The sequence below is a fragment of the Papaver somniferum genome, chromosome 11 (assembly GCF_003573695.1).
Source record: "Papaver somniferum cultivar HN1 chromosome 11, ASM357369v1, whole genome shotgun sequence".
Taxonomy (NCBI): domain Eukaryota; kingdom Viridiplantae; phylum Streptophyta; class Magnoliopsida; order Ranunculales; family Papaveraceae; genus Papaver; species Papaver somniferum.
Window position 1 is genome coordinate 47,750,641 of NC_039368.1, and position 8,402 is coordinate 47,759,042.

Below are 8,402 nucleotides of genomic sequence, written 5' to 3' on the forward strand. Positions count from 1 at the left end.
GATTTTTGAATTATGTTTTCTATTGTTGCTTCTAAACCTTAACCGTCATCAACTTTATTCATAGATTTTAATGTCGCTCCGCTTGTTGATGATGATAAGTTTCTACTGAGAGAGAGTCGTAATCCAGTAACTAAGACTACATTGTGAGGTTGCTTTGTCTTTCTGGCATTTCCTGACCTACTTGCCTTTCCATCATGGATGGTTAGTTCCATCACGGTTACCCTCTAAAAGGAATAAGTTCTCTCCTGAATTTCAAGGATCTCAATGTCTTTTTCACTAATGTCTCAATAGATTATTATCTCTAGCATTCCAATTTCTATCTTTTCGGTGAGAAACAGTATGTAAACTTAGCTAACCGGATACCATGTGACGCTAGAAGTTTCAAAAATGCGACTAAAATACCCAAAAATTGATGATACTCAATAATGTTGTAGTAAGATGATTCGTTCACTCAGACTTGTTGAAATTGTTTTTAGGATTAATAAAGGAAAAACACTAAAAATATACAAATTATGTCACAAGATGAAGAGACGCTGAGACGCGGGATTCCACTACTTTTCATATTGTTATGGTTCAGTCATTAACTCTAGACAATATAGCTCAAACAAAAGAAGTTGTGACTCTAGTTCTTTGCCAAAAATAAATTTCGTAAAATATTATTTGTAAGTTAAAAGCATGACGCATCTAAAGTATTTAGAACTAAGCATGCGGCATCTAACAAAATAACAAATAATTAATAGAAATCATAAAGCAATTAAATATATGCAAAAAGTCAATAAAAGAATTAATTCATTTACCACAATCATGAAAAGTTGCTTCCTCCGTTGTCCCAGTGATGGGGTCTAGCTCCGCATGGTGAAAACACACTCAAATGAATTTTTCATTGCTCAAAAAGGTGTTTACAAGGAGAAAATGGAGAAATAATTCAAAATCGGATTTGTAACAATTATATTTGTTACAAACCAAAGAACTACGACCCTCGGCTGTAGGTCGTACCGTTGTAGCATATAAGACTGTCTGGAGACTGTCATATACACTGTAGCATAAACGACTGCTTCTTGTAGTCTTATGTTCTTTGTATGTTCTTCAATGGCAGCAGCAGAGACAATCTCTGCAACTCACGATTCTATGCTGTATTCTCACCCCTAACTCTCCAAGTAACTAGAATGCCAGAGAAATTAAAGGTGCCAGCTCTAAAGATGACTAAAGAAAAGGGGAGACACATCCGCAACACTGCTAGATAAAGAGATATCCGCTACACAGCTAGATAAACATTGTAAGATGCGTCCGCTGATTTACAACTGGATAAGATTAGGAGAGAGATAAAGATGAGAGGGACATCTGCTACACAGCTGGACTAATTACGTGTGATGAGTTAAACCAGTGCTAGAAAGATCTTGTGCCAGATTGAAAGCGGACTAACAAAGCAACCAAATGTATCTTTCTTCGACTCTCTCATAGTGCTCAGTAGAAACAACGTCTTCTTCGGTCTTCAACTGTTGATGATAAACTATCGAACCTCATAGAACCTTGACAATTAACTCTTCTCTTCGATTTCTTGCTTGACTTAAAAATTTCTACTTCCATATGGCCTTATTGAACAAAAAACTAATTGTATAACAAAAAGAACGTAATGATGATTTTTTTTTCTTTTTCATTTTTTTTTCTATTTTCTTTTTCTTCATTTTTTTTTTTTTTACACAAAAATTTACATGGCCATGAGAGAAGGACTTTAAAAACTTGGATCTTCGCAACTTGTGATGTCTTGGTATCATGAATTCCAACAACTTATATCATTTGCTCTTATAACTTATTGTAACTTAGTCTTCAACTTTGATTTTTGAATTATGTTTTCTATTGTTGCTTCTAAACCTTAAACGTCTTCAACTTTCTTCATAGATTTTAATGTCGCTCCGCTTGTTGATGATGATAAGTTTCTACTGAGAGAGAGTCGTAATCCAGTAACTAAGACTACATTGTGAGGTTTCTTTGTCTTTCTGGCATTTCCTGACCTACTTGCCTTTCCATCATGGATGGTTAGGTCCATCACGGTTACCCTCTAAAAGGAATAAGTTCTCTCCTGAATTTCAAGGATCTCAATGTCTTTTTCTCTAATGTATCAATAGATTATTATCTCTAGCATTCCAATTTCTATCTTTTCGTGAGAAATAGTATGTAAACTTAGCTAACCGGAAACCATGTGACGCTAGAAGTTTCAAAAATACGACTAAAATACCCCCAAACTTAAATCTAACATTGTCCTCAATTTCTAAAGATAAAATTAAAAGCATGAACAAGGAGAAACTGTTACCACTTGAAGCAAAAGAGATAAGGAAACATATTACCGTGTCGCAAGAATATTGGGTTACCTCCCAAGAAGTGCTAAGTTTAAAGTTTTCAGCCAGACATTGGAAGAATTAGTCACCTCATAGAATCATATAGGAGTAGTCGGAATAACTGTGGGTCATCTGGATCAAAAAGTATTACCCACAAGAAGAGGAAACTGCAACATACCAAAAAGATACCGAACATACCCTTATTTAAGACAACTACATCTAGTTGTGGCTCAGGTTCAGGTTCTATAACTGGTTCTAGATAACAGGTTTTCATCGGTTGGATTTCCTCAAAGCTAAGATCCGGTTCAGGTATTAGAGTCTGTAAAAACTCAACTAAGAACTTAGAAGAACATAACAACAACCTGAATAATTGGGGATCCTCTAAGTCAATTAGATTTGACTCACACAGCTGACCACAATGAAAGAGGTGGTCTTCCTTAAGAAAATGTGTCGACCCTAATATCCTAAAGTGATTAGGTTTAGTCTCAAAACTGAATAACCGACACATATTAAAATCAAAAGTTCCCACAATTGGAAGAAAAGTTTTTGGTGGGAAAACAAAGTCAATCTTGGTATCATAGCCTGGGTTAACCAGAGGATAGGTTTCTAACAACTGAGCTTGTTTCTGGACATCATTAGGTTCGGCAAAACGTGTATGAAGATAATCTTGTAAGATGGTTGAGGCACAAATGTCAAGTCCTACAGGAGGGTACTTAAGAGTTAAAGCACACGGAGAATGATAATCACCCCCAAACTTAGAGTTTTCTGTGTCTCTAGAAAGACTAGTCACAACTTCCCTAATTTCTAGGTCATCAGATTCCTGGAAATGGTCAATTGATTCTTCTAAGTTGAGTTCATCCTTACTCATTTCTACGAGTTTATCATCTTCTAAGACTAGTGTTTCTAAATCGCTAGATTCTAAAACAGTATTCTCAGGGTAAACTCTTTCCTCTAAATCATTATCGGCTTTGTAAACAGGAAATACTACATCGTCTAAAACGGGGGTATCTCTAGTCAAATCCTCGTCCTTTTGAATAGGTGAATAATTATTAAAATTATTTGGATTTGAACTAGAAATAATATTATCATTAAAGAGCTCATTGGGAGTAACAGATTCCTCATCACTATGCCTATATATTTCAGATTCTTCATCAATACTATCTTCATCACAGTCCTCATTATAATAACATGAAAAAGGTCGAACCTCATCAAAACAAGTAGTGTTACCAATTCTAACCTCGTCATCTTGATTATGTGAATAAAAACTATCCTTATTTTTGAGGGTGGTATTGGGAAAACTACACTGGAAATTAAGACTATCCTGAGCAAGTTTTTCCACAATCCTATTTGTATTCTCAGTAAATTGCTTGAGGGTCTCTTCTAGAGATAACTTAGTTGACCGCTCTACGGACTCTTCTGGGAGAAGAATATTATAAGTATCTTTCATAAATAACTTCCGTGCTGACTCATTGAAACTCTTGAGAGACTCTTCTAGAGAAATAGAAGGATTGTTTTGCTCGTATGACCTGTGGGTATGTGGATAGTAATTGGGCTCAAAATGGTATGGACTATAACCTTCAAATGTTTCGCGTTCCCAATCATTATTCACACTATGGTCATAAAAAGGATAATGTCTAAGCTGCTCAGTCGGATACTCATTGTATTGGCTATTATAATACCAGTTCGATATCCTAACTGCAAGGGAATTCTAAACAAACACAAAGAAGGCTGACTCGACTACAACAAGCCTATTTTATGTAGCAAACAAAAAGCATGATGGCTCCACTTAGATTGTTTCTAGACCAGCTTCTAATCCTTCGAAAGGTAATTCATTACAATTTGAGCAAACCCCTCTTACAATTGCACTCAATCACGATAGAAACAACAACATAAGATCACGCAACTACAAAGAAAATAGTTGGGTCGGCTTCACAATCCCAATTAAGTCTTTAAGTCGTTAACCTATAGGATCTCTAGAGAAACCTAAGGTTAAAGGAGAATCGACTCTAGCTTAAACAACTAGTATCACACAAGAGATGTGGGGATTAGGTTTCTCAGTTGCTAGATTTCTCCCTTATATAGTCTTCAAATCAGGGTTTGATAGCTTTGAAACAAAGCAATCAATATTCACCGTTAGATGGTCTTAGCTTGTTACACACAAATGAAATATACCTTCATTTAAATATGGGTAACCGTACCTAAACCTGTATATTGAGTTGGCTTAAAAATAGTTAACCGAAGTTATCCATATGAACACTTTTCTATTAACTACATTCATCTAACACTTCTAGATCAAATGATAATAAAATGAATCTGATTGTTTTACTCGTAGAATTGTTCAGTTGTTTATATTCTCATAGAATTATACAAGCCACAACTGAAACAAAATCGGATTGATTCAAGAGAATCAATTCATGAACATTAAGCCACGGTTTGCAAAGATTGCATTCCTTAATTTATATATGTATTTGTTCATGAGTATGAAATCATATTTAACCAATTTTAGAACATAAACCAACTTAGTTTGCAAACGGGTACGCAAACTTAAGTTCCGGACATTGGTCTTGTCCGACCGTTCGCAAACGGGTATGCATACTTTCGTTCCGGACCTAGCTCAGGTAGAACCGTTCGCATACTGGTATGCATACTTGGTTCCCGGACTTTAACAGTTAAAACCGTTCGCATACTGGTATGCAAACTTGGTTTCCAGACCTGAATCATACTACTACAGTTTGCATACTAATATGCATACTATGCTATATCCAGACAATGGTTAATTGTTATAAAATCCCATTTCAATCATTGAAACATCCTTAGAAGACGATAATAGATGTCTCACATAAATTATTAGCTTATAAGTAATTTTCAATTGATCGAATGATCAATACGAAACATTCCGAGTCTACATCAAATGACTGTCTAACACAAATTATGTAAGATGTTCCAAGGCAATTTTTACATGATTATCTTTTGACTCATTATTTAGTTTCCAACAAATAAATTATTTCCAACTAAACTCGTCAAGAATAATGATGAATGTAGCTAAAGCAAAAAGCTCCCAACACATATTTCGAGAAAGATATAAGCGAGTTAAACTCAGCTCGAAATATCAAATGTGTATAATGTAAAGTCTATCTAGTTATACGACTTAGTCTCAATAGGAGATAGAATTAGAATAGACCTCTAAGTGATATATAAGTTTTAGTCTCCACATACCTTTTGTTGATGAAGTTCCTCCAAGATCTCCTCAGTAGATTTTCGTCTTCAATCGATGAACCCCGTGAAGTCTAAATCTCAATTACACATTCTATCATAGTCCGAGACATAGCTATAAGTAGACTAGAAATCAAGAATTATAGTTTTGATCACCTAAACTTGAAAAATAATCTTGATATAGCAACGCTTGCGAGTTTGACCGAGCAGTGCTCTAACATTCTCGACCACCTCTGCTTCCCCAAACTTTGCACCCGCTTGTACATCTTCGAGACTTTTCAACTCATCAATCCGCTTTTCATTGTCATTAACGTTTTTCCCTTCCCTGATATGTAGATTTGCTTGGGTTATCAAGTCCCTGACTCGTCTTCTCTGTTTCCATTTTGAACAACAAATCATGCTAAAACCATTAACAAAACCGTAACTGAGTAACAATACACATCAGGTATTTGAGAGTTGTATCTTTGTCCTCTATTTGGGTCCTCTCATATGCTCGTATCACTCGAGTATGCGAAGCATTTAGGTACCATGGCATGTAACCCGAAATTGCCTCATCATCTGTTTTCGAATGACCATCCATATCATGTATCTTGTACCTTCTCTTATCCCAGTATTTTGACTTTTTTTTTCTGGTAACAAAGTATTTAGACTTTGGTAAAAGGTTGTGAACAATCTCAATATCATTATCCAATGACTCTCTTTTTGTCTCATCGATAGAAAACTTCTTGTACTCCACATGGATTTTTTGCATGTACGTATCAGCATTGTCTTGCGACGCTCGTCGGTTTTTACATTACATATCCTCTTGGGTGAAACAAAGGTCCAAAATGAATTTCTTGCTCGACGCACCCAACCATCTTTCATTTTCCTTTAGCCAAATCCTTCCTATAAGGGTCAAAGACAACATCTTTCGTCGTCAAGTTGTCCAAGTGGCGTCTCAACTTCAGATAATCCACATCTTGGGACTTCGACTTACTGTTGTAGGTGTACATGTCCCCATAACACTTACCATTCTATTGGTTTTTCACAAAATCCCTTTCAGCAAATATTGGGAAGTGCAAATATATCCACGACTGTAGAAAATCCATATTCCCTCCGATTTGGTTCCTTTAAGCCCTATAAGACTTTCTCAACTCGTTCAACGGGTGTGCAAGGATGGCAGTGCCCCAAGCGTATTCGTGAATCTTGTCAAATGGTTGCAACAAATGAATAAAGTTGGCTCTCACACGGGCACCGGAAACGTCGGGGAGGATAACATTCAGGATGTAGAGGACATACGCATTGGCTGTAGAGAAGATACGTTCCTTTGTCACCTATTTTCCCTCACCACGAAGCTTCTTTGTTCCCATAAAGTTGTACCTCAAGCATGCGAGACTGAATATCCTCTGCTTTGCTTGGCCTACTATCATCTCTGACTTGGTCTTCTCCTCATCCCACTGGAACACATTCTTGGTGAACTCGTAAATCTTGTCCCATTCAAGCTCTTGCGCGTAGCCTTTGTGCTTTACGGCTTTACCTTCTATGCTTATCCCGGTAATAAACTTTGTATCATTTGGAGTTATCGTCATTTCGCCAAACGGAAGATGCAAAGTATGCGTTTTCCGGTAATATCTCTCGGCAAAGGCGGAACAAAGTGATTTGTCGTAACCAAGTACAAAATTGTCGACCGCATGCGACAACCCCGTAGATTTTACTAGATCGATTACTTCTTCAACAGTCGATGCTGCTCTTCCAGTTTCCAATTCTTCATCATACTCACTGACGTTCCTGGCTTCATACGACAAACGACATCCTTGTGATCATATAAAAAAAACGAATTCGATGGACAATAATCAAAACACTACACGGATAATAAGTTTTATGTTACATAATATAAATTTTAGGTAGTTACTATGATATGGCAGACGACAGCGGCCCAACTCTCTTTATACCCCCATAACAACTTTTCTCCATCACCAGGTAACCCGTAAACGGGATCATTAGGGACATGAGGAAACATATTCAGCGGGTGGGGGCTTCCTTTCTTCTTCTTTGGACCATCTTTCTTACCACCTGTCTTACCTTGTTCTTGAGTGTTTCCTACTTGGCCTGATTCTTGAACTTCTCCTCGTTAGACTGGTTCTTGAACTTATCCTCCTTGGACTTGTTCTTGCACTTGTTCTTGAACTTCTCATATCTCTTCAACAACTTGATTCTCACTTTATTCTCTATCAGTTTCTTTGCCACCAATTTCTTCTTCATTAACTTCCTTCCCACCAATTTCTTCTTCATTGACCTCCTTGCCACCACTTTATTCTTCATCAACTTCCTCCTTACTTTGTTCTTCAACAACTTCTCTATCACCACCTTCTTCTTCAGTAGGTGTATCAGAATCAGATTCTTCTTTTGTTGGTTGCTCCACCTGAGGTGGTGGGTCATTGATGCGGATCCCTTTGGCTTTACTCCCCGATCCCATTCGATGGGAAGTATTCAAATTTTTACCACCTCTCGAAGAGGTCCCAAACTCTAAGGAGAATCAAAGTCATTTTTCCTCTTATATTTCTTTTTGGATTGCCGTTGTTGCTTGCCCTTGTTTGACCTGTAGAATACGAAGATAAGCGACAAACAACAATGAAACTCAATGCATATTTTTGAATTCTACGTACACAATCGGTTTACTCGATACACATTTAAAATCCAATTACTAATATAACACATCAATGATAGGATTATATAAGTGCTCATGTAATCTGATTCCAACAAAAAAAAGATACAGAAAAATTGGGCATTTTTTCTTAAAACAGTCGGTTTACTCGATATACATGCAAAATCCGATTCTCGCATAACAAATCAACAATCGGTTTTTATAAGTGC